At 37.4% G+C, this 25626-nt stretch overlaps 1 protein-coding gene and 1 long non-coding RNA gene across 4 annotated transcripts in view; one reads left to right on the forward strand and one right to left on the reverse strand.

Annotated features, from left to right (window-relative positions):
* KCNIP4 (potassium voltage-gated channel interacting protein 4) overlaps nucleotides 1-25626 on the forward strand; it is a 1200268-nt gene that overhangs the window by 259688 nt on the left and 914954 nt on the right. The window lies entirely within an intron of this gene.
* LOC125964175 (uncharacterized) overlaps nucleotides 1-25626 on the reverse strand; it is a 392160-nt gene that overhangs the window by 115298 nt on the left and 251236 nt on the right. Inside the window, exon 1 of one of the 2 annotated variants that reach the window (XR_007476834.1) lies at nucleotides 17927-18119. The exons of the other annotated variant lie outside the window; for it this stretch is intronic. This is a non-coding gene — a long non-coding RNA (uncharacterized LOC125964175). Of the gene's footprint in view, nucleotides 1-17926; nucleotides 18120-25626 lie in introns of those variants that run through there. 2 annotated transcript variants of the gene reach the window in all.

Below are 25626 nucleotides of genomic sequence, written 5' to 3' on the forward strand. Positions count from 1 at the left end.
CAATATGAGTTTGCTGTATCATGTCAACTGTGATCAATAATATCAATATATTTGCTATAAACGTTCAATTAAGGATGATGCACCATTTAGGATGTCATGTCTTATTGGACAATGCTCAATAGGGGATCTTTTATCTAACTATGAAATTAGAGAAATATTTTATAAAAGAAAGTTTTGCATGAGGTTTCCATGGTAATCTGTAATTTCCTCTTTGATAAGGCAGTTTTAAGGTTCTACCTGTTTCTTGCCAGATTTGGGTGCAGTGCTCTGCCTTTTCTTGCTCAGTGTGTATATAGTTTTCTGAAACTTCTGATTTCAAAGAATTTTATGAAGATGGTAAATGGTTGTGAAGTCATAAACTATAAGCATTGAATCCAAAATGTAGCGGTTGGCTAATGACTGCATGGTAACTTATAATATGAAATTTATGGAAAGCTAGTATAGCAGAAATATTTTAAGCCTTATTTAATGCGTATTTAGAAATCAATATAGGTGGGATTCATTCTCTTCTTCCTGAGCCACAGGAGAAAAATATAAGAACTTTGAGAAATAGGACAGATTATTATAAAATAGTAAGTTAGATTTATGACCTGGGAAATGTGATTACAGCAACTTGTTTCTCGTAAAAATTCTTTTCAGCTCAGTCTCTAATACTAAAGGTTGTAAAATCCAGCCAGAATCTTTGCAACTGCTCAGAATGCAACTTGGAAAAACCAATTTATGCGTTTACTAGATGCTGTGATAATATACACTGTTCACATTGGAGAATCTAATGTAAAATTCATTAGAGCACTTTCAAGTCCCTTAGCTAGTAATTAATGAAAAAGTAGGAAGCAGAGTTGAATTAGTTTAAAAAATTTGCTTTAAGGTTGGATATGCAAGCAGTTGCTAATTGTATCCTGAACAATCAGCATATGTCTTTGTAGTTATCAAAAATTTAAAACAATATGAATATGCCTTGGATGATTTTTTTTCTTCATTTTACCAGCAAGCCCTTAATCTTCACTTTTTCAGTTAAAGATGTGATCTAAGGAAATAGTGATTTTGTTTTGCATTTGGAAACAGGTTATTTCTGAAATACTTAATCTGTGTTGTTGGCAGTTGCCTTTCATTTGATACCAAAATGCCCATGCCTTTATACAAACAGAAAATTTGAAGTGCAAAGAAATTTTCACGGAGACAAACTCTCCTTTGATGTGCCTTATTGCTATCACAAGTTAGAGAAAAGCAGTTTCCTTTTCTGGGAGCTTTTCATACAAGTTTTGGCAATGCCTAGGATTGCTTATAAATAAATAATCTTAAATTAGTGATTTTTTTCTAAAATAATCTTTATGTTAGAGAGTGCAAATTCAGGAATACAAATTTGTCCAGGTAAAATAAGATGCTTTCATTTTACCAGAAACTTTTTACATATTTTTATCATGGCAAATCATTTTGCAAAGAGTGGATTTTACAAACACATGTGTTGGCCTTACTTGTTATGAAAATATAAGCATTTTTAAAGATTCTTTTGTATATAATAAATCTCAGAAATCCATATGCGAATATTAAAAGTTAGTGGCCCCCATGTTCAGTGTAGTGCTGTGCAATACAGGATCAGTTATCCTAATTCCTTTTCAATTTGACACCTACATTTTCTTGTACCATATTATATTCTAATCTAGATGGGGCTCATGGTAACCAATATATTTTTGTACATCTAAAGAAATGGAGTTGATTTTAGTCTGACACTAGTAGTATGAAACATATTCTATTGATGGGCAATTTGTATACTATAGGAGCCCAAGGAACACCCTGTCATATAAATGCTGACCCGTTGAAAAGGGTAAATAATATTGCAGATATTGAATTTTAAACTGTCTCTTCTTTATGTGTGAAGTTTAGTATTGGAATGTTTTATGGTTCTTTTTGGAAGGTTGTTTGGACATTTATCAATTCTCTGCACATAGTTTTCTTGAAAAATCAAGACCTGAACACATTTTCCTATTAGCAGGTATTCCCAAAACACATGTGTGAAGTGGCTATTGCCTGGAGCTCTGTTTCAGGCTTCAAGACGATGAGCTACAGGTGTGGTGAAGTTCAACTCTCCACCTGAGGGAAACAGAGGCAATTCAAACCGAAACATTCTTTTAAGCTTTGAATTGCTGTTTAAGTAGTGGGTTACAGTACTTCAAATTTAATAAAATTATATTACTAAAAGCATGACATAAGCATTCTTCATTTCATCAAGTAGAGAACTTTAGATGAGAGAGAGAGAGAGAGAGCATCTGTTTTACAAATTTGCATTGAATTGCTTCCAGCCTTATTGTTAAAGGGACTGTGGATCCAGCCATTCACAAGGCTAGTGATTTAAAGATTTAGATTTTTTTTCTGTTGCATTTTTAAAGTATGAAGAGAAAATAAAGGTTGATGCTTAGCAAAATAAGAGACTTAAGAAAAACTGTTTCTAGCTACGCACACTTCCTTCTTTCGCCTCCTGATTACAAATCACAGAATCATGTTTTCAATCCCCTCTGTCCTCTTCTGTCCATCATCCCTGCCACATCTGAACACAGGGCCGACGCATCTCATGCAAAAGATGTGTCCCTGAAGACCTCACATAATTAAAGATTCATAAAACTCAGGTTTCATCCTGGCAAAAGGTGATAGGAGTTTTTATTTCTCAGTTCACGTGGGCCTGGCATGTGGCAGTTGAATGAAACAGCTTATATTTGCTTGGCCTGCCTGCTCTGAAACTATGCTATACTTGATTACATTTATGTTTTTTAATTCATTCCAACTTTGCTGATGAAGGGAGATCGTATTTCTTATAGCACTATGTAAAATTTGCATTATTGAAATGCGCATAAAATGCCACAAGTTATGCTCAATTTGCTTCTTCTATTGAAACCTGCCCTCAAATAGAAGAATGCAAAGGATGATGTTTTTCTTGACTGCCAAGGAAGATTTGTAATTAGGTTGCTTTTCCCAGCAAGAGTTTACATTTTAAGCTTTATCAGAAGAATTATTTTGGCCTCTATTAATAAATTTGACTTTTCATTCAGGAGTGAAGGGATATTTTGAGAGGCGCAGCTTCTTGCCTTATCTCAAATTCCGCCATGGCTACCAAATCTGGTTAGAGGATACCTAGGTTCAATGGATAAAACACCCATATATGCAGAATACTGGTTGCCCCTTTCATTTCTGAAGAAAATCTGCATATTAATGTTTATTAACTTTGTATTTTAAGTTCTTTACCACATAATTATTACCACATAATTAGTGTATTAGGTAAAGCTTATATGGCTTAAAGACTCTTCCAAAGAGCAGATTGTTTTGGCCATTGTGAGAACTTCAAAGTAGTAAGTGATCTGATTTCACAGTCTGAGTCATGTTAAACTCTTAAAACTCATTTCTTGACTAACTGACAAAATTAATCATGTGCTCTCAAGGGAAGAGCTAATATTCATAGAAGGAGCTGTATTTGCCGCTATTGGTTAAAGTAATCAGACTTTCTTAGCAGAAACTTCAACAGTTACACATCAGTGCTTCATTTAAATATGCAAAGAAATATTGAAGTTTCACCATACAGGCTCTTGAGGATATTATACATTGATTTTGATATGTATCAGTTATTTCCTGGCAGGAAAGAAAGAGATCTCAGGAAAATAATTTACTAAAGGGGCCATGTATGTGGGCAGGGGTAAGGAAGTCAACAAGGGGTAAGGGGTACTCGAATAATAGCAGACCGCTGAAGGAGCAAGGGATGGGGGCCATTTCTGAAGCCTGGGAACCGGTGGGCAGAAGACTGCTTGACAGGAGATGTGGCCTTTAGTCCAGGGACGTAGCCAACCCATGGAGACCTGACAGTAAGGGAGCTCAGGAAAAGAGAAAAAAAGAAAATTGCTGGCCTCTCCTTTCTCCAACCTTCCAATTTTTGCTAGTGCTTCCATTGGCTGACCCCAACCTAGAAGCCAGTGGGAAATCTAAGTAGGAGAAACATGCTCATGGCCATATTTATTATTTTATATTCACCGACTACCACTGACAAGGCTTGCTTTGTTTAAAATTACTAACATTGGGCTTCCCTGGTGGCGCAGTGGTTGAGAGTCCGCCTGCCGATGGAGGGGACACGGGTTCGTGCCCCAGTCCGGGAAGATCCCACATGCTGCGGAGTGGCTGGGCCCGTGAGCCATGGCCGCTGAGCCTGCGCGTCCGGAGCCTGTGCTCCGCAACGGGAGAGGCCACAACAGTGAGAGGCCCGCGTATCGCAAAAAAAAAAAAAAAAACCAAAAAATAAAATAAAATAAAATTACTAACATTAGTCACATTGCTTCCCCTCAAAATATATTGAAAGAGGCACAAGCAACCTAATCATATCCCTGGGTTGGCTTGTAAGGTTCCTGTCAATCCACCACATCTTTTACTATCGCTGTTTATCTTTTACTTTGACCATATAGCTTCTGCCCAAAATTTCTCTGTTTCTCTTAAACTTTATAAGTAAAATGAACCTACACCTTCAAACAGATGGACTCTGTTTTTGAGGAGGTGTCACCGTAACCAGCCACATTAAATGACACAGGAAGACAGTGTGATGTTTGTGGTAGAGGTAGATGGTATTACAGCCCAGGGTGATATGGTTACGCTTTGTGCTTGCTGAGGACGATGATGGATTTTCTTTCATAAAGTATATTTTCTCTCCAGACTCCTTTTTCCAGCATGAGATACCTTGTGAGTTGCGGGGAAGGGGCTAAGATCTGAGGAGCTGCCCTTCTTGTGGAAGAAAGCAAAGTCCAACTGGCCGTGATGAAAATCATCATTGGTATATTTTTTGCAGTATATGCCCACAATTTTGACAAACAAACTAGTTTTGATCCAGCCTTTGCAAACCATGTTTCTGTGCCTACCATTCTCCATTTCTTCTGCCTGATAGATACACTCAATACCATCAGAATGTCTCCAGATGTTCTTTATGTGGGACCAATGTTCACTTTACTTTTTCAAATGAATTTTTATTGGAGTATTGTATTGTAAATATTGGAGTATTATAAATCATTGATTTACAATGTTGTGTTAGTTTTAGGTGTACAGCAAAGTGAATCAGTTATACATGTACATGTATCTATTCTTTTTCAGATTCTTTTCCCATATAGGTTATTATAGAATATTGAATAGAGTTCCCTGTGCTATACAGTAGGTTCTTATTAGTTATCTATTATATATATATATTAGTGTGTATATGTTTAAAAGGTGAATGCGTAGGACTCTGAGGCACATCAACATGTAATAATGGCTGAGGAGGGCCAACTAATTATTTTCAGGAAGAGTGAGTCAGAGAACTGAATGAGTGGCTGAGGTAGGAGCAGAACTATGCCAAATTTTGCTTGGAGGAGTAAAAGGAGTAAAAGGAGTAAAATTTTGCTTGGAGGAGTGAAAGGCATTCCATCATTAGACACCCTTCTTTATGTGTCTCATGTCTGGCTCACTGTCTGGCTCTGTTTTGCTCCCTCTAATGTCTTTACATCATAGTCTTAATGACCATAATATGAATATATTACATTAAAAACAAAAAATAATAATTCTTAGAATGTTCCAGAAGAGCTGTTCTCTCTGCTTAACCCCCAGCTATGCTTCTGGAGCGCAACGCATGCACAGAGGAAGAGTTAGGAGCCTTGTGCTGGACTTCCAGCTCTATCCTTATTTCTACGATTGTGAAGGTCATCCAGCTGCTCTGAGCTGGGTCAACTCATCTGTAAAATGGGGATATTCCTACATAGATTTCTCTTGCTAGCCAACATCCCATAAATGGGTAGCTTTTGTCATGATTATTGAGCTGATATCCATAGGATGTTCTGTTTTTTTAAAAATAAATTTTCCCTAAAGGTAATTGGATACCTTATCATTATGCTGCCTGGTAATTCAGAATAAATCTAAAGTAACCAATATAAATGACTGCATTTTTAAAAACTATTTTGCCTTTTATTGTGTTAGTTTTCAATAACCATAACTGCCATTTATTGATTCAACTGAAGTTTATTAAGTGGTTGTTAAGGGCTGAGGCTTGTGGTTTTGTAAGCTATTTCATGAGTCCCGCCTGCCCCACGTTGCTCTGCTAGTGCAGCAAATAAATGCAGGGCAGTTAACTCCACAAACCAACGTGTGCTTAGATTTCCGAAAGCAGAGGACAGCTGTCTCTTGTGGTTTTAGCCAAGGAGAGGCGAGGACAACGAGCAACCTAGGTGACGCAATAAGCCTTCAAAATATGCTCCTTTGGGGGCTTCCCTGGTGGCGCAGTGGCTGAGAGTCCGCCTGCCAATGCAGGGGACGCGGGTTCGTGCCGCGGAGCGGCTGGGCCCGTGAGCCATGGCCGCTGAGCCTGCGCGTCCAGAGCCTGTGCGCCGCAACGGTGAGAGGCCAGCGTACCGCAAAAAAAAAAAAAAAAAAAAATATATATATATATATATATATATATATATATATGCTCCTTTGAAGAAAATTAGAGGGAGAGAAGCCGATGAGAGGGAAGCCAAACAAGGAAGGTAAGAAAGCAGCTGGGAGAAAGAGGATCAGTGGGTTTATTTGCAGGAGAAGGAAGTTTTGCTGAAAAGCCAAATTGCTTACACTACCAGATTGCTGCAGAAACTACCAGCAAAGCAAGCCCACCGGAAGGTTCTGTTCCTTGTCCGGGAAAGTGCTTCTGTGGCTTACTGAGCGAATCAGGCAGTGAATCAGTTAAGTGCCTGTTCACATTCCATTTCTACCCGCTTGGATCTGTCTCCACTCTCTGATGTGCATTGATTTCATTCCCTTTTGAGCTCTCATAGTACAAGTTGTCTGTCCCCCATTGTTCAGCATTTAATTAGTCATCAACACTGTATTATTTAACAGATTCAGGTGTTAGAGGTGTATCTCAAGTAGACCTGAGTCTTTTAAGTGACATAAATATATTGAATTCTCCAGCTCTACCCTAACACAGTGTTTACCGTATATCTGTTCAAAAATATAGATTTGTGGGAGGATATTATAAATAAGTATCAGTTTCTTTCTCCATATAATTTAATGTGTTCCTTTCTGACTCACATTATCGGACTTAAAACGAGAGCACTTGAGCACCCTATGGGGAGCCTAGTCCATGGTGCCAAACGTAGGATGTGGTGGGAGTAAGATATAAAACTAGATTTGGCAGAATCCAAACTATACCTTTGTTTCATTATACAATTCTCCCTTCTTAAACTCACTCTGAAGAGCTGTCTGATGACTTTAATTCTCAGCTCAAGCATCATCTTAGTAAGTCGTTTCCTGATCATCCAATCCAAAATAACCCCTCCTACAGTGACTTTCTTTTATATCACCTTTCTGAAATTCCTTTTACAGATAGGGTGGCCAAAATTGGGACACTTTGGAGAGTAAAGGGAGACCATCTTAATAATCACAGCAAGAATATAGGCACAAACCAGGACTGTCACAGACAAACTGGGATATATGGTCACCTTTTCCACAGAAATGACCACGATCTAAAATAAGTTAGATTATTTACAAGTGTCTGTAAAACTGGGATATGAACTTCTTTTTAATGATCCTGTTTGTTCTGTTCGTATTGTAATCTAGTGTGTAGACCATGCCTGGTGCATAATAAATGATTAATAAGTAGTCATTGAATGTTTGACTAAGTGGCACACCAGTGTATTTTAGGGGACAAAGTAACCACATCTTATACCGCTGTTTCACTACATGTCTTCCCCAAAGTTGGTAGGGTTGTGATTGCTTGCCTATATCACTTCTTCAGATCTCAGCTATGTCAGCTACTCATTGTAATCTCTGCTGTAGTTCTGCTTTCTTATCTCTGCCCAGTACTTCTTCCCATTATAGAAACTGTTGTAGATAATCCAGAGCCCTGGAAGTCTGAATTCTCTCTAATTGTACACAAAGGAGTTATAACTACACATTTTCAAATAGGAGTAGGTGATGTGTATTTTCTCATTTGTTTCAAAAGTCATATATCCTATGAGGGATTTATATATAAAATTCTATGTATTTGTATTTTCTCATTTTTCTACAGTGAACATAGTATATGTGCAATGATTGCACTATAATGTTTTTAATAATATAGAAATTTCTAGGTTCTTTCAATCTTTAACTATGGTAAACCTGTTGGAACAAAAAGATACCACCTTGGATGTACTGTAATTGTATATGTGTGTGTGTGTGTATATATATATATATATTTACACATACATATATATACACACACACAATTATATATACTTATATGTAAGATATATATATATATGTATGTGTGTGTATATATATATATATATATATATATATATATATATATATACAGTTGATCTGTCTTGTATCTGCAGTTTTCTTCTCCAGCTTGTATATACATTTGAGAAAGTTTTAATTTCCCCTAGCTCAGTATTATCACCTCTACAATGGGAAGATTTCCATTTTGCAAAGTTACCAGGTTAAGATAAGAGTTTTAAAGCCTACCAAGTCAGTCGTGTTCCTCTTCTGTAATACACCCTTGAGATACACAGAGCCTGTTTTATTATGGGGTATACATAAAAGAGTTTCCTAAACATTTTGCAATTCCCTGAGCCAAACAAAAGTCAAAAGTCTTCAAAGAGCTTTCAAGCCAGTTCTATAAACGGCTTTTAGAACTTTAAAGATCGGTTTTATGCTGTGTCTACTAAAGATTCCCCAAGGGAAACTATACAGCCAACTGCTGGGCATATACCCAAATGCATGCAAATGTGTCATCCAGTGATGCCCTCCTAGCCCATCTCCAAGTGAAGGCTTAGTCTTTGATCTCGGAAAGTTAAAAAGCTTGTTCAAGTTCAAAATAGTGAAGGTGCACAACACACTGACAATAATAGAAACAATATTATGTAGATTATGCTACTTACATAAATAGTTTTGTTGGAATATGCTATTGGATCATAGACGTGTAAAATCTCAATGGATCATAAAAATTATTTGGTCTGACTTTATTTTCAGAAGAGAATGTTGAGGTCAGAGTTACTCAAGTGATTTTTATCAAGATCATGGGAGCTGGTTAGTCCTGTTACTAGTCCATTACACTGCTATTTCCAGAAGACATTGTTCTTTCAACCTTACATTGTGATAAGTGTCTATGGTGATGTCCTGCTCTGATAGAAATACCTGGTGTTGGCAGCCAAGAAGACCTAAACTTAAATCTTAGCACCATCTCATTTTAGCAGGAGACCTTGGACAAGTTTACATTCTTCCATACCTGTTTGCTCATCAGAAAAATTAAGTTATCCCTGTTCAGGCTGCCACCAGGTACTTTTTCAGGCCAGCATTTTTTAAAAATATTTATTTATTTATTTTCTTAATTTTTTTGGCTGCATCAGGTCTTCGTTGTAGCACGCAGGCTTCTCTCTAGTTGCAGCATGAGGCTTTCTCTCTAGTTGTGGCATACAGGCTCCAGGGCGCATGGGCTCTCTCATTGAGGCACACGAGCTCAGTAGTTGTGGTGTGTGGGCTTAGTTGCCCCGTGGCATGTGGGATCTTAGTTCCCCTACCAGGAATCGAACCCGCGTCCCCTGCATTGGAAGGCGGATTCTTTACCACTGGACCACCAGGGAAGTCCCCAGGCCAGCATTTTTTAGAACAGTAGTTGCGATCAATACTCATTCCAAGTGATCCTAAGCCCTCTTTCGGATACTGACAAATCAGTGCAAAGTATAGCAACTAACATCATTCAGTTGTTTTGGAGTCCTCAAAAGAGGTCAAAGTGTGTTCCATTTATATCAATTTAAAATTTTCTAAAAGCAAATAGAATATATAGCTCAAATATATGCTTCAAAAATAATAAAATTTAAGATCTGTATACTTGAAGAGTTATACTTCATTATGCTTTAGTGTTCTTTTATAAAAAATCCTCTTCTACCTAAAAAATGCCACATTATTTGTATATTGCTCCACTATGTGCAAAAGAGATATTTGAAGATGCATGAGACACCAGCTTGCACCAGAAAGAAGCTTGTAGAGAAGTTAAAACATATATAAACAATCTTAATACAGGCTTGAATGTGTTAAATACCAGGAGAGAGGTACAGGCAGTGTTTTAGTAGAATTCGAAGAGGGAATCCACTCTGTGCTGGTGGCAAGAGAGACATTCTTAGCAGTGGTGGCGTTTAAGCTGTGTTTTAGTAGCTATGGGCTTGGAGATGCTGAATTGGCAACTGGACCTTCGAACAAGAACACAGAAAGAGAGGAAGGGGATACATAGAGATAATGTATTGTTAGGTTTCATTTATCCAGCAGGTATTTGTGAAGTATGTACCCTCTTGGTTGGCACTATTCTTGGAACTTGTAATACATCATACAAGCAAAAGATCATTGCCCTCGTATAGCAGAGAGATGGATAATAATCATGCTAAGTGGATTAATTAAATAGTATGTTAGTGGGTGATAAAGTGCTCTGGGTAAAAATAGAACAAGTTCAGTGGGTTTGCGAGGGCTGTGGAAGTTAGGCTGTATGTTAGTTTGCTAGAGCTTCCATAACAAAATATCACAGATTTGGTGTCTTAAACAACAGAAATGTATTTTCTCACAGCTCTGGAGGCTGGAAGTCCAAAATCAAGGTGCCAGCTGGGTTGGTTTCTCCTGAGGCCTCCCTCCCTGGTTTGCAGGTGGCTGCCTTCTCACTGTGTCCTCACATGGCCTCTGCTGTCTGAGGGTAGGCCTCTGATATCTTCCTTTGTGTCCAAATTTCCTCTTCTTATAAAGACACTAGTCAAACTGGATTAGGCCTTGCTCAAATGGCCTCATTTAACTGAATCGTCTCTTTAAAGACCTTATCTGCAAATACAGTCACATTCTGAATCTGAAGTACTGGAGGTTAGGGCTCCAACATACCAATAATCAACCCATAACAGCGTGGTTAAAGTTTAAATAGAGTGGTCGGGATAGACTCTTTGAGAGAATGATGTTAGATCAAAATCTTGAAGCAGGCAAGACAGCCATGGAAACATATGAGGAAACAGATTCCAGGCAGAGAGACCAGCCAGTGCAAAGGCCCTGGGGCAGGCTTGTGTTCAGTGTGTTCAAGGAACAGAAAGCAGGTTAGTAAGCTGGAGCAGAGCAAAAGCAAAGAGAGTAACTGAAGTAATTGGAGATAGAAACAAAGAAGACCAGACTGTATACGGTTTTATATGGGCCATGGTGAAGACCTGAATGTTTGCCCTGAGTGGAACTGAGAGCCATTGCAGGATTCTGAGAAGGAGTTAAATTCAATCATGCTAATCACTGGCTGCTCTTTTGAGATGTACAGTAGAGTAGGTGTCAGCAAACTATAGCCCATGGAGCAATCTAGCCTATTGGCTGTTTTTGTATGGTCCATTAACCAAGAATCGTTTCTACATTAAGTGGTTGAAAAAAAAAATCACAAGAAGAATAGTATTTCATGACACAGGAAAATTATATAAAATTCAAATTTAGTATCCAAAAATAAAGTTTTCGTGGAACTCTGCTCATTCATTACATACCCCTATGGCTGTTTTTGTGTTATAATGATAGAGTTGAATAGTTGTAAGGGAAACTTCTAGGCCTACAAAGCCTATGGCATTTACCCTCTGACCCTTCCAGAGTAAGTCTCTGACCCCTGCTAGAGAGGATCAAGGACAGAAACAGGTGGACAATGGTCAAGGATAGAAACAGAGTGATGGCTCCAATCAGGATGGTAGCTTTGGAGGCCACAGTGGGAGTTGGACAGCATTGTTAGTGAAGCAAAGCGTTTGGGACAAATAGTTGGAAATGTGCACTGGGGAGAAGTTGTAGGGTTTGAATGCACGGCAGTGAAACGGGATATTCTGCAGGCCTTTGAACAGAGATATGGCACCATTGGAGCAGTGTTTTAGGAAGCCTAGTTGGCAGCAGGTGGCTACAGGGGACTAACTGCGATGGTGAAGGCAAGAGGTCCCAATGGCCTGGAAATGGAGAGACAACGACAGTGAAAAAAGGTAGATCCAAGAGCACGCTGAACAAAAGGAGCAGCTTTTCCATTTTCTGTGCCAGAGAGGAACCTTCTGTGATAATATAGCAGTTTTCAAACAACTTTAAAAATATCTTGAAGTGCTAGAGTAGTAGTATTCTAATTATATATCCTTTGAGTTAAAATAGAGTTCTTCAAGTGAGTCAGGCTGGATGCCTTTTACAGTTTAGACCTTTGGATGTGTGATATTGAAAATATAGACTCAAAAGAAGACCATTGGTAATCCGTGAGTGGTCTGAGGAACTACCAACCTGGATTGCCAGTGTATTTGATTTGTGTTTATTGGTTAAAAGCAAAAATCTTTAACTTTCCTTTTCTGTTTTATTCTATGAGCTACTTTTATAATTCTCAACCTTATTTTTAAAGTACTTCTATAGATATCCATTATCTTTGCTAAGCTATTTGAGTCATGTTTTTTTCCCATATGTATTTTGGAAGATTAATGGGTGAAAGGACATTTAACTCAATTTTATGTGTTCCTTAAATCATCTCAATCATATATATTCACAGAGAACTCTGCCTCTTCCTTAAAAATAACCCTTTATTGTTATAAAGTGTGATTGTAATATTAATTATATAATCTTAGCTGGAATATTTAAAGAAATACTCAGTATTTTATGTATTATGTCCAAAGTTATACAAGTTTGCTTCCTAATATGTATATTCCAACTTTACTGAGCCCCACCTTTCCAAATGCAAGTGATGATAAGTAAGGCTAAAACACAAAACACTCAAATATAAGAATAGAGTGGGCTAAAATCTTATAAATCTTCTTTAAGAAATAAAAAGTTACAAAGCATAAAATAGACCTCAAACTCAGAGATGATTTATTCATAAATGAAGGAGTATAACATTCCTTGAATGAATATATTCCTGTTAACAGGCTCTTTCAGACATCTATAGCTATATTCTGAATTTGGACTAGTTGAAAGAAGCATGAAATATCTCTGCTGCAATGAGGAGAGGAACGTAGGATCTCCTGCTCATCTAAAAATAATCATTCTTTACCAAAAACACAGAGGTGGTAGAGTATCCTTGCTAGAATTTCCAAGACAAGAGTCATTTTCTGGAGAAGATTTGAGGATGACTTATCCACGTTATGATGTGACTTTGGAAATTGCCACTCTTAAATTTATATGCAGATAGTTGAGTTGGGAACATGATAAAATTCATTTTATATTTTCTGGTTTATCTTTGTTAAAAGGGGGGTTCTTATTATGTCTTAAAAGTTGCCAAACTCTGGGAACGGAAAGTGTCACAAATGTTGATAATGAAAAGAGTCAGTGAAGACAGTGCACTCCAGGGTCTAGAAATGAGAGGCAGTGACTTTCCAATCCATTCTCATCATTTGTCAGAGGAACCAGAGGCCCCAGGAGGCCAAGTCCATTGAGTGCCTTGATGCTTGGCATACTTGTATCAGCATATCTTTGTTGTTGGACCAGATTTACCTAACAATTTAGTGACCATGCTCAGGCTAAAACTCCATTCTCAGCCTAAGAACCCCTGTCTCTTTCTGTAGGGTTTAGTTTACAAGTCCTCCAAGTGTGTAGCTTACATTGGTAGATGTAAGCTGACTTCAGATGGCACTCAAACTTGATGTTAAAGAGCAGTTGGATCACATACTAAGGAATTAGCCCTTTTATGTTTTTTTTCAGTCTTTTTATGTCATCAGTGGACATCCTTGAGTTACTACAAATGTATCTTTATCACCACAGGAAAACCTGTGACTCTCAAGTTTTAACAAGAGAGCAAGGCAAGAAGATACATCTAAATTTTGAGACCATGCTCTCATTTTGTTTAGAGGTATTTTATGGATTTCTTCCATTTATGGCAAAATAATAATTTTATGAGAATGAAATTTGTATTTTATAATATATTTAACTAAAACTGATTTATTTTTAAAACATCAATCTAGAGGCTACACAGATACAGTAAAACTCTTGAAGGATGTAGTAGGTGGAATACAGATGATACACAACTCTGAATGGGGTCCACAGATGACCGAGCATTGGAGACATTTCTCTAGACATGACCAAGTCTGTCATATCTTGAGATACAAGTGGTACAGTATAGGGTGAAAACCCCTGGAATAGGAGCAAGAAGACACATTCTAGCTCTTGATTTATTAAGTAGGAATACTCAATCGAAGCTTCATTTCTCAAAGGTACAATAAAGGAGATTACAGTTGGGAACAGCTAAGTGTACTGCAGCTCTGCATTCTAAAATAATTTCCAAAAGTTATAACACTACTGTCTTCAAGATGTAATATTCAAAACAATGATAGAACATTACCCACTCATCATAACCATTAGAGACTAAATTGCCCCAATAATCACAGTACACTATTACTGCTTCAAAGTTACTTTTACTCAGAAGTATACAGATCATTTTAACTTTCCAGAAAGCTTATATGAATTAGATGTAGAAAAAGCCCACACCCATGATCCTATAGAAGATGTAGAAAAGTGCATGGTGTGCATACACAGATACACACGCACATACATTAAATCTTGCTTGATCTGTGAACTTCCATGTGTGCCAGGGCCAAGTTTCTGGTTATTACTGTAAGAAAAGATTTAGGCGAGACTCTAACTCAATAAATATAGCAAAAAGCTGTAAGTATTGCTTTAAATCTGCTGACAAGTCATTAATATTCTCCATTCTAAATCCGAATTGTTGGTAGAATTTTTAATGCTAAAGTGTTTAAAAGATTGAGTCTGCTGATAGGACACAGTTTTATCTTCATTTCTGTTTCTGTTTCTGAACACTCCTTGCAAGTCATAGAATATGTGCTGGTGTCTTTGAGTCTGAAAATGAGTTGGGATTTTTAAAACTATAAAAGCATGTGTACAGTAATTTGTTGGTTAACTTCCATGAAAAATTTAACTAGGTCTTCAGTGACATTGAATACAACTCAGTCAAGTAGAAATGATGGACCAAGTAATGATTAGATAGTGTTTAATACTTACGCTGAAATCATCTGTTTAAAAAGAACTGTTTAAAGTTGGCTATTTATTTGGAATAACATAGGGGAATAGTTCATCACCATTATCATTAGCTCGCTCAGTATATACAGTACATTAGTATTACACTAATTGCCTACTCAAGATTAGAATAATGGTTTTAAAGAGATTACACTTCTCAAATATGAAATTGTTTACATATTTTTTTAAAAAATTTGCCAGAGGTATAAGTTAAATTTTTAGAATGTAGGATTTGGAATAAGGTCTTATAATAATGTTGTTACATTAAAGAGAGAATTCTCTTTTTTTCTTTTTTGATCTTCCATTAAAAAAAATCCATTCTTATTGTTATAGCCTATTTGAATTAACCTTCTGTCCTCATAAAGTTATTTATATTTTTGTTATTAACGGTCACTTCTGTAACTATTATAATTTATTCAAGATTAAGCTAGTTAGTGTCATTGTAGAAGATGGTATATCTTCATCAACTAAGGGAACTGAGAGGACTAAAGAAAATAATATGAAATAACATGCACTTCTGAGTCATTTTGAGTAGACACACTCAACAATTGTGGCCATAGGCAGGTAATTTAAACTTTCTTATTACTTACTTCATAGAGCAGTTTTCTTTGTGAACAGCACTTTATAACTTGAGAGATGCTATGTAAATGCTACTGGCCTCCAGTGATTTCTGGTGTTCACACCCTCAGGTAGTTCCTTCCCACACTGTACAAGTACCAGGGTTGATCTGTGTCACCATTACAGTACAGAAGACATGATGGTATGTCACTTTCAAGATTAGGTTATAAAAGATACTATGGCTTTCACTGAAGTCACTCCCAGTCTCTGTTGGATCTCTTTGGGGAAGCCAGTGGCCATGTCGTGAGGTCAGTCTATGGAGAAACACACATGGTGAGGAAGTGAGGCCTCCTGTCAATAGCCATGGGAGTGTACCATCTTGGAAGCAGATCCTCTGGTCCTGTCAAACCTTCAAATGCTGGCAGCCCTATGTCTTGACGGCAACCTCATGAAAGACCCTCGGCCAGAACCACCCAGGTAAACCACTTGCAAAGTCCTGGCCCACTGGAAACTGTGCAATAAATGTTTACTGTTTTAATCCACTAAATTTGTTACCCAGTGACAGATAACGAGGACATTGTTGTTATCCCAAAAGTCACCCGCCCTCCCTCCAACCCTTATAAGGAACCTTATGGTATCTGAACTAGACAGAAACAAATTAGAAAGCAAACATACCTACCAACAAATATATGCTAGGCTGATTAAAAAAAACACGTGTTTAATATACACTGACCTTTATTTTTCTCTCCTGGTGATAAGTAAGTTGTGATCAGAAGGTTTTTACTCAGTTAAAGTCCCCAACAATTCTAGGAATGGGTGCTATTATCCCTCTTCTCAAAGGAGGAAACCACAACTGGCAGAGGTTAAGGAATGATCCCAGGTCAGAGATGGTGCAGATATATATCTTAAATCAGATCTCTCCTATCCCTGCCTTATATGTTAAGTAAGCAACAATCAAGCTCTAAGAGAAGGTCTATGAAGTACACAGCTTTACTGCAGCATCCTTGGTACATCTAGGAGAATTTATTTACTTCAAACTTCAGGACTGGGCTCCAAGGGGATGTGTTTGCTTGAAGTATGGCCTTTGAGTGAGAGGGGCATTTCTGGGGTTTCATTCAGCTTTGTAAGTATCTAGCTTTCTTCCTGGGAATCATTAGACCTTTAAAATGAATACTTTTGAATATTTTTGCAAGCTATTTGGGTTTGTTCCTGCCCTCCCCCACCCCTGCCCCCAACATGTGCATTGCGGCCTAGGTATCAGGCTGGTACTCTGGTGTAGAGCTCAAAGCCTTGTAACACCTCTGCTTCTGAGTAATGTTAGCAGAAGGGGATCCATAAATAATATAGATCCATTAATAGCAACAGAAAAATGATGAAGTATAGCCGGGAGAAAAACTGCATTCTGCTGACAGTTGAAATGTGATGAAGATTCTGTGAAGTGGAGGTAACATAGGAAGAATGTCCACGTAGAAAATAACTCTAAATGGGCCAGTGGTGGGAATTTTCCACAAATTTACTTGACCTCCATTATAATTCCAAAGTAGATCCGAATCACTCTGTGATGGGAATTACATTGGGCACCCATGCAGAAGGAAGAGTCTTCCAAAAACAGGTTACTGGCTTCTGAAAAATTGACATGCTATCAGTCATGGCACTGCAGAATCTTCTAGATCTCTGTATGAATTTCTTAAATGTGGCTGGCTATATCTGAAGAGTATTTGTTTGCTTTCATAGCCAAACATTCTTGTTAGATTTGGGGAATTCAATAAGCTCTGACTGTTCATAATTCAATATCTTAGTGACAGATTTTTAGGTTTCTAAATTCGTTTTATGAGGCATGTGATAAAAATAAAATCAAAATCTGTTGAACACTTATGGTGCTCAGTCAACTCTGAATATGACCTGTAAGAAACAGAGTAGAAACAAAATGACACCAAGTGACCCATTTTTATTTCATTTTTTTAAACATCTTTATTGGAGTATACTTGGTTTACAATGGTGTGTTAGTTTCTGCTTTATAACAAAGTGAATCAGCTTTACATATACATGTATCCCCATATCTCCTACCTCTTGTGTCTCCCTCCCACCCTCCCTATCCCACCCCTCTAGGTGGTCACAAAGCACCTAGCTGATCTCCCTATGCTATGCGGCTGCTTCCCACTAGCTATCTATTTTACATTTGGTAGTGTATATAAGTCCATGCCACTCTCTCACTTCGTCCCAGCTTACCCTTTCCCCTCCCCATGTCCACAAGTCCATTCTCTACGTCTGCGTCTTTATTCCTGTCCTGCCCCTAGGTTCGTCAGAACCATTTTTTTTCAGATTCCATATATATGTGTTAGCATATGGTATTTGTTTTTCTCTTTCTGACTTACTTCACTCTATATGACAGACTCTAGGTCCATCCACCTCACTACAAATAACTCAATTTCATTTCCTTTTATGGCTGAGTAATATTCCATTGTATATATGTGCCACATCTTCTTTATCCATTCATCTGTCGATGGACACTTAGGTTGCTTCCATGTCCTGGCTATTATAAATAGAGCTGCAATGAACATTTTGGTACATGACTCTTTTTGAATTATGGTTTTCTCAGGATATATGCCCAGTACTGGGATTGCTGGGTCATATGGTAGTTCTATTTTTAGTTTTTTAAGGAATCTCCATACTGTTCTCTATAGTGGCTGTATCAATTTACATTCCCACCGAGAGTGCAAGAGGGTTCCCTTTTCTCCACACCCTCTCCAGCATTTATTGTTTGTAGATTTTTTTGATGATGGTCATTCTGACTGGTGTGAGGTGATACCTCATTGTAGTTTTGATTTGCATTTCTCTAATGATTAGTGATGTTGAGCATCCTTTCATGTGTTTGTCAGCAATCTGTATGTCTGGAGAAATGTCTATTTAGGTCTTCTGCCCATTTTTGCATTGGGTTGTTTGTTTCTTTGACATTGAGCTGCATGAGCTGATTGTATATTTTGGAGATTAATCCTTTGTCAGTTTCTTCCTTTGCAAATATTTTCCCCCATTCTGAGGGTTGCCTTTTCATCTCGTTTATGGTTTCCTTTGCTGTGCAAAAGCTTTTAAGTTTCATTAGGTCCCATTTGTTTTTTCTTTTTTGTTTTTATTTCCATTTCTCTAGGAGGTGGGTCAAAAAGGATCTTGCTGTGATTTGTGTCATAGAGTGTTCTGCCTATGTTTTCCTCTAAGAGTTTTTAGTGTCTAGCCTTACATTTAGGTCTTTAATCCATTTTGAGTTTATTTTTTGTGTATGGTGTTAGGGAGTGTTCTAATTTCATCCTTTTACATGTAGCTGTCCAGTTTTCCCAACACCACTTATTGAAGAGGCTGTCTTTTCTCCTTGTATATTCTTGCCTCCTTTATCAAAGATAAAGTGACCATATGTGTGTGGGTTTATCTCTGGGCTTTCTATTCTGTTCCCTTGATCTATATTTCTGTTTTTGTTCCAATACCATACTGTCTTGATTACTGTAGCTTTGCAGTATAGTCTGAAGTCCAGGAGCCTGATTCCTCCAGCTCCGTTTTTCTTTCTCAAGATTGCTTCAGCTATTTGGGGTCTTTTGTGCTTCCATGCAAATTGTGAAATTTTTTGTTCTAGTTCTGTGAAAAATGCCATTGGTAATTTGATAGGGATTGCATTGAATCTGTAGATTGCTTTGGGTAGTAGAGTCATTTTCACAATGTTGAATCTTCCAATCCAAGAACGTGGTATATCTCTCCATCTGTTTGTATCATCTTTAATTTGTATCATCTTTAATCAGTGTCTTATAGTTTTCTTCATACGGGTGTTTTGTCTCCTTAGGTGGGTTTATTCCTAGGTATTTTATTCTTTTTGTTGCACTGGTAAATGCGAGTGTTTCTTTAATTTCTCTTTCAGATTTTTCATCATTAGTGTATAGGAATACAAGAGATTTCTGTGCATTAATTGTGTATCCTGCTACCTTACCACATTCATTCATTAGCTCTAGTATTTTTCTAGTAGCATCTTTAGGATTCTCTATGTATAGTATCATGTCATCTGCAAACAGTGACAGCTTTACTACTTCTTTTCCAATTTGGATTCCTAAAGAAAAAGAATGATTAAACCAGTGGCAAACAAAACGCATTACTAAAAATTTTTGAGAACTTTCTATTCATAAAATTCTACTTATTTTATCAGATGTGGTTCAAAATTTAAATTAAATATAATTCATCTTAGTCTTCAAATTTAATGGAAATATTCTATTTCAGCATTAAGAAATATATTTTATGTGTTACAGTCTCATCATTTCAGATGTGTGTCTTGTTCATCTTGGTAGCAAATCCTAAGTGAAGATTATTTTACTACAAATGAAAAAAAATTGGAATCTTACCACTTATGGATATTTTCTTCAGAAAAATAACAAATATTTTAGCATAGACAAATTCTATCATGGAAGATTAGAAGACTTATATTTAAGGATTATTCAAAATAAGATTGTCATGAAAAATTTAATATCTTCTAAAGTATAGTAAGTGATTCATAAAAAGCAACCTTGGATTACAAAGAATACTGTTAATACATGCCCAGGACAAGAACATGGCAGAGGTGACTGTTCTGCTCACAGATTTTACTTTGAAAATCTCCATCTTTACCCACATAGATCCTTTTTCTATAACACAGAACAAAAAAGGTGCAAGAGACTTAACTCTGAATGCTTTTCAACTTTGGGGTTTATGTTCATGAAAAGTTCCATGTTTTGCAAAAGAATAGTGGTGAGATTATGGTAATGGAGAAAAAATAAGTCGTATAAATATGAATATGAAAATTGACCTCTCTTGCCCTTAGTTTCTCCCTCAGTAAACAGCATAATGAGCAAGAATATGGACTCTGGACCAGACTGCCTAATTCAAAACCTTTTTTTGCACCCAAAGTCTATATAACTTTGGGATTTAATCTCTCTATGCCTCAGTTTCTTCATCTGTAAAATGGGGACAGTAAAAGCCTTTATCTCACAGTGCTATTATGAGAATTAAATGAGTAATACAAAAAGTGCTTTAAACCACACTTGCTTATATGAGTGTTTGTTGAGGGATTCATATGTGATGATGACATGAAAAAGAAAAAAAATGTTTTGGAAGTCCTGACATAAGCAGGTACTCAAGCAATGTGGGTTCTTCCTCTCTCCCCTGCTCACCCTCTCTCTCTCCCTGTCTCTCTCTCTCCCTGTCTCTCTCTCTCCCTGTCTCTCTCTCTCCCTGTCTCTCTCTCTCTCTCCCTCTCTCTCTCTCCCTCTCTCTCTCTCTCTCTCTCTCTCTCCCTCCCTCCCTCCCTCCCTCCCTCCCTCTCCCCTTCCCTCCACATATATATATATGTGGGGGTGTGTATGCACACGTGTGTGTAAGAAATGTATATGTACGTCTATGAAAAAAATATAGACTTTAGTTCTAGGCTTGAATATAGCTCCCAAGTCAAACCAGATTAGCAGATTTTATAAACCAACCCACCAAGATTGCTGTATTGGTCAGAGAAATGCATTCTCCTTCAGCTGTTAGAGATCAGTAGGCCCAGGCAGACTCCTCACAAAAGGTTGTTATTTAGACCATGCTTCTGCTTAATATTTTAGAAGCAGTGCTGCTTAGCTTGAAAGGTAATATCTTTAGTTGCAGTCCTTTGATTAATTTTAGATATGTTTGGAGGACACACATTGACTTGTGTCTGAAGTGGTTTCCTGTGGTCAACAACAGTGGTCATCATAGTGTTGATTATCTGCCTTACAAGTAAAATAAAAAAAAAAAGAAACAGCTTTAGATAGGACATACTCCTTAATATGTGTGTCTTTATTTATTATACACATAACTACTCTACTAAAATATTGTGTGTATTATAAAAATACAAAAATTAAAATGTAAAATATTGAAATAGACATTAAATAAATAAACATTTTAATTAACAAAACTTAAACCTTTTGTGTATTAAAATTTTAGAAAAATATATATCATGTTATTTCTTGTATATAATAACAGAATATTTATAATAACCTTAGTGAGAACAATATGATTATACCTTCTTAATTATTTTTGAAAATCTTGATTTTACTTTGGCTTGGGTTTTTTTTTTTTTTTCTATTAGTTCCAAACTTAGTTTTAAGTTCAGTATAGTCTATACTTGCTTTTAATGGTTGAAAAAGTTCTCACATACATATGTATATCAAAATGAAAGAAGCACAACACACCTCCCACTTACTGAACATAAGTATTTTCCCTTGTATCCCTGCCTTCATACAGCAGTTGTTAAAAGTCCACATCATGTATGTAGGGTAAAGTTCATTTTTAAGATACAGAATGTAACTCTAATGTCCATAGCGTCTGATCTGAATAAATCATTTCCTTTACCTGCCATCTGACTGAAAGCAAGATCTTGCCAGGAGCAGAAGCGTCACCTCTGCCATGTTCTTGTCCTGGGTGTGCATCATGAGTATTGTTTACAATCCAGGCTTTCTTTTTACGAATCATTTATTTTTGTTGTTTCTTTTGTGAGTGTGAACTGCAATGGAATAACACCAAATAATGTGGTATATAAACCGACCTAACCAGGCACACACAAACTAGAAGACTTTGCAGCATGTTGAGTGTGAGGGTGCCTCACTGCACAGCGTGTGCCACTATATAGCTGTCTCTCCTATCAGGTACTTCTGTGCTTTACTGGCATACAAGCAATGAGTCCATTAAGGGTTAGTGCAATTTAATTGTCTTTTAAAAATAAACAGAAACATTATTCATATTAGTTAATAGTGTTTTCTTCCCACACCCATTGTAGAGACAGCCAATGTATGGAATAAGGAAACAGTAATTGTCGTCTCATCTTTTTGTGGAATAAGACTTAGCTGTGCTGTGCACATAGGCAATCATCGTGGATTTGAAAGTTTCATACAAAAACATAAAACCATGTCTGGGCACATGGTTATTGTGTGAAATCACACAGCACCCTGTGCAAACTCTTACCATGGTGTAATTGTTATAGTCTATCCCCGGCTCTTTCTCCAGCGTCCTCCCTCATGTAGCCCAACCCCAAGACCAGGAGCCCAATAAGGGTAGTGATTATTGTTTATATACTATGTCTTTAATTCGAGCAAAGCACAGTGAAGATTTTCAATAGATTTTTTTTTTTTTTTTTTTTTTGCGGTACGCGGGCCTCTCACTGTTGTGGCCTCTCCCGTTGCGGAGCACAGGCTCCGGACGCGCAGGCTCAGCGGCCATGGCTCACGGGCCCAGCCCCTCCACGGCATGTGGGTTCTTCCCGGACCGGGGCACGAACCCGTGCCCCCTGCATCGGCAGGCAGACTCTCAACCACTGCGCCACCAGGGAAACCCCAATAGATCATTTTTGAATTGCTGAACATGTGAAATCAAGAATAGAGGTGGCCGGGGCTACAGAGAAATATGTACGGTCCCCATAGACAAGTGTGGTCTGCATGTTTGTGTCCCTGCCAAATGTTGAAATATTGATGACCAGTGTGATGGTATTAGGAGTTGGGGCCTTTGGGGGGTGTTTAGATCTTGAGGGTGGAGCCCTTATGAGTGGGATTAATGCTCATATAAAAGAAACCTCACAAAGCTCCCTAGCCCTTTCCATGGGCAGCACCATCTATGAGCCAGGAAGTGAGCCTTTGTCAGCCACCACACTGAATCTACCAGTGCCGTGATCTTGGACCTCCCAGCCTCCAGTACGGTGAGAAATAAATGTATATTGTTTGTAAGCTACCTAGTCTGTGGTATTCTGTGATAGCAGCTCAAATTAACGAAGACAGGCCTATGAAATCATGAAAGCTTTCTGCAGCTTTTCCCTTTTATGCTTTACCATCTCTTTATTCCATGAAAGACCAGAAGGAATGTCTAAAGGAGTTTCCTTTATCGTTTTCTATCTAAAAGACAGCTTTGGCATTTTCACTTAATGTCTATAAAACTGCTCTGAGGAAGTACTCTGTGAAACACAGAGATTAGTATTGTTCATTTAATGCAGTAAGCTTAGAGTCTTTATAAGATACCATCTCCTTTTGAACTTTATGTTCAAATCAGCGGAGACCAGAGCAGAGTTTTTTTCCCGAAGAATATTAACTTTTCTACTTCATATGTTAAGCAAATAGAAAAGCCAGAGAAAATACAAATACTTGGGCTCTAACACTGGCATAAATTACACTGATATATGGGAAAGGAGGCCTTTTTTGATTTGTTTTTTCTCATAAACTGCTGGGGAAATTGGATGAACTTGCTCTATAGATAATGGATACAGTAATGTGGAGAGATGATCTGCTGCAATGATGCATTTGCAAATGCTCTAATGAGGTAAAGATCTAGCTCAATTGATGACATAAAGAAAACAAAAGTTATTATGGACAAAGTACCATATATCTTACCGTCAAGCCGTTCCTCTAAATCAGAGAGAAGCAGTGTTACCTCAGTGCATTATGCTCTCATCTTAAAAAAGTAACAAAGCTGAGACATTCCAGTTTTATTCTTATGCATTCACTTTGAAAAGTCATCTCTTATTTTGGTTCCAGTAAAATGTTTGAAAGGACTCTGATATTCTTTTATAGGCAGGAACCACAGCCGTGTAGGTACAGTCAGAGAAATGCTTGGAGCAAAATGGCAGCCAGAGAAAATAAAGAAGCTTTTGTCACTGATTGTTTTGACATTAATAAATCTGTCTTTTACTACATAAATTTTAATAAATTATCTGTTATTTACGTTTTACTACAGCTGATACTAAAGTAAGTTTTTACCCTCCTCAATCCACAATAACAGAAAATGACAAAAGACAGAGAGGGACTCCATGTGTGGTCAGGGGACAGATGAGGACTTCAAGGCTCATCGCTACACAAGTTTTGCTACGGGGTTGATATGCTTTTATGATTTACCTTCTGACCCATTGCAAACAGTATCTCATAATGCTCCTAAAAGAAATTCCATTGTATGAAAAGCCATCTGACTGTGTGCCTGTTTGTCTAGTGGATACTCCATTTTAAATTTCCGTGTTCTGCAATTCTTCTCAGTGCCATGACATGTTTTGGCATTAATGTCTTCTACAAAGAATGTGTGTGTGTTTATTTAAAACATGGGAGTGCAGGGGCAGGGCTGTGACGGTGAAAGCAATAGTGGCCATTCTTCAGCTTTTCCTGACTTCTTTCCAAGTTTTCAATTTTATTAAGAGTTAGGTTTATAACTATGTACTTACTATGATATTTTCAGCCCCACACGTTTGTCTTTTATGCTTTCTCTTCCCATTGTCCCTAACTATTGAGGAAAAAGGAGAGTTAACGAGAACACATTTTCCTCTGTCTTATCCAGAGAGGCTCTGGACGTGGGAGAGGTCTACAGAGGTTTGTAAAATTTTCATTTAAGATCCCTTACCTGAATTTTGACAGTACACTGGCTAATCAGAGAACCAGTAGTAAATTTTTAAAAGAGTGATTTTTCCTCTCTGAAAAATAACAATGGCAATGATTGATTGAGGTCCTTTATATATACTATTTTATTTACTCTTCACCCAAAAATAGTATATGGTAGCCATTAATAGCCAGCCCATGCTATGGATGAAGAAAGTAAGCATCACTGTGTTTAAATCAGGACCTTCCAAGGTCTGGAGAGCCACGTCATGTTCATTTTTTTTTTTCAGACTCTTGGAATATTAAAAATTCAAGAAATACCAAAAAAAGTCACAGAAATTATTGTGATAATTTTGAAACAATATATGTAACAAAATAAAAATTTTAACATAAAAACAGTGCAATAAATTTGCACCAAAAAGATTTGCACAAAATCTTCGCAGTATGTATATTTTAAAACTTAATGTGTTATAGATGGAATGGTTAGATTAAGGAACAGGGCTTACATTTATATTATGGATATCCTTTTTGAGTCTCTGTGTGTATATCTGGGAAGAGGCTGAGACACAGGGGATTAAATAAGCTGCCCATAGCCACACAGCTAGTAAATAACAAAGCTAAAAGATGAACTGAGGTGTCTGACCCCAGAGTCCATGCTTTTAACGGCTCTGCTAGGCTATTTCCCTAGGGAGGCCCACATCTGAACTTTTTT

This window comes from Orcinus orca, chromosome 4 (genome assembly GCF_937001465.1).
Source record: "Orcinus orca chromosome 4, mOrcOrc1.1, whole genome shotgun sequence".
Classification (NCBI taxonomy): Eukaryota; Metazoa; Chordata; class Mammalia; order Artiodactyla; family Delphinidae; genus Orcinus; species Orcinus orca.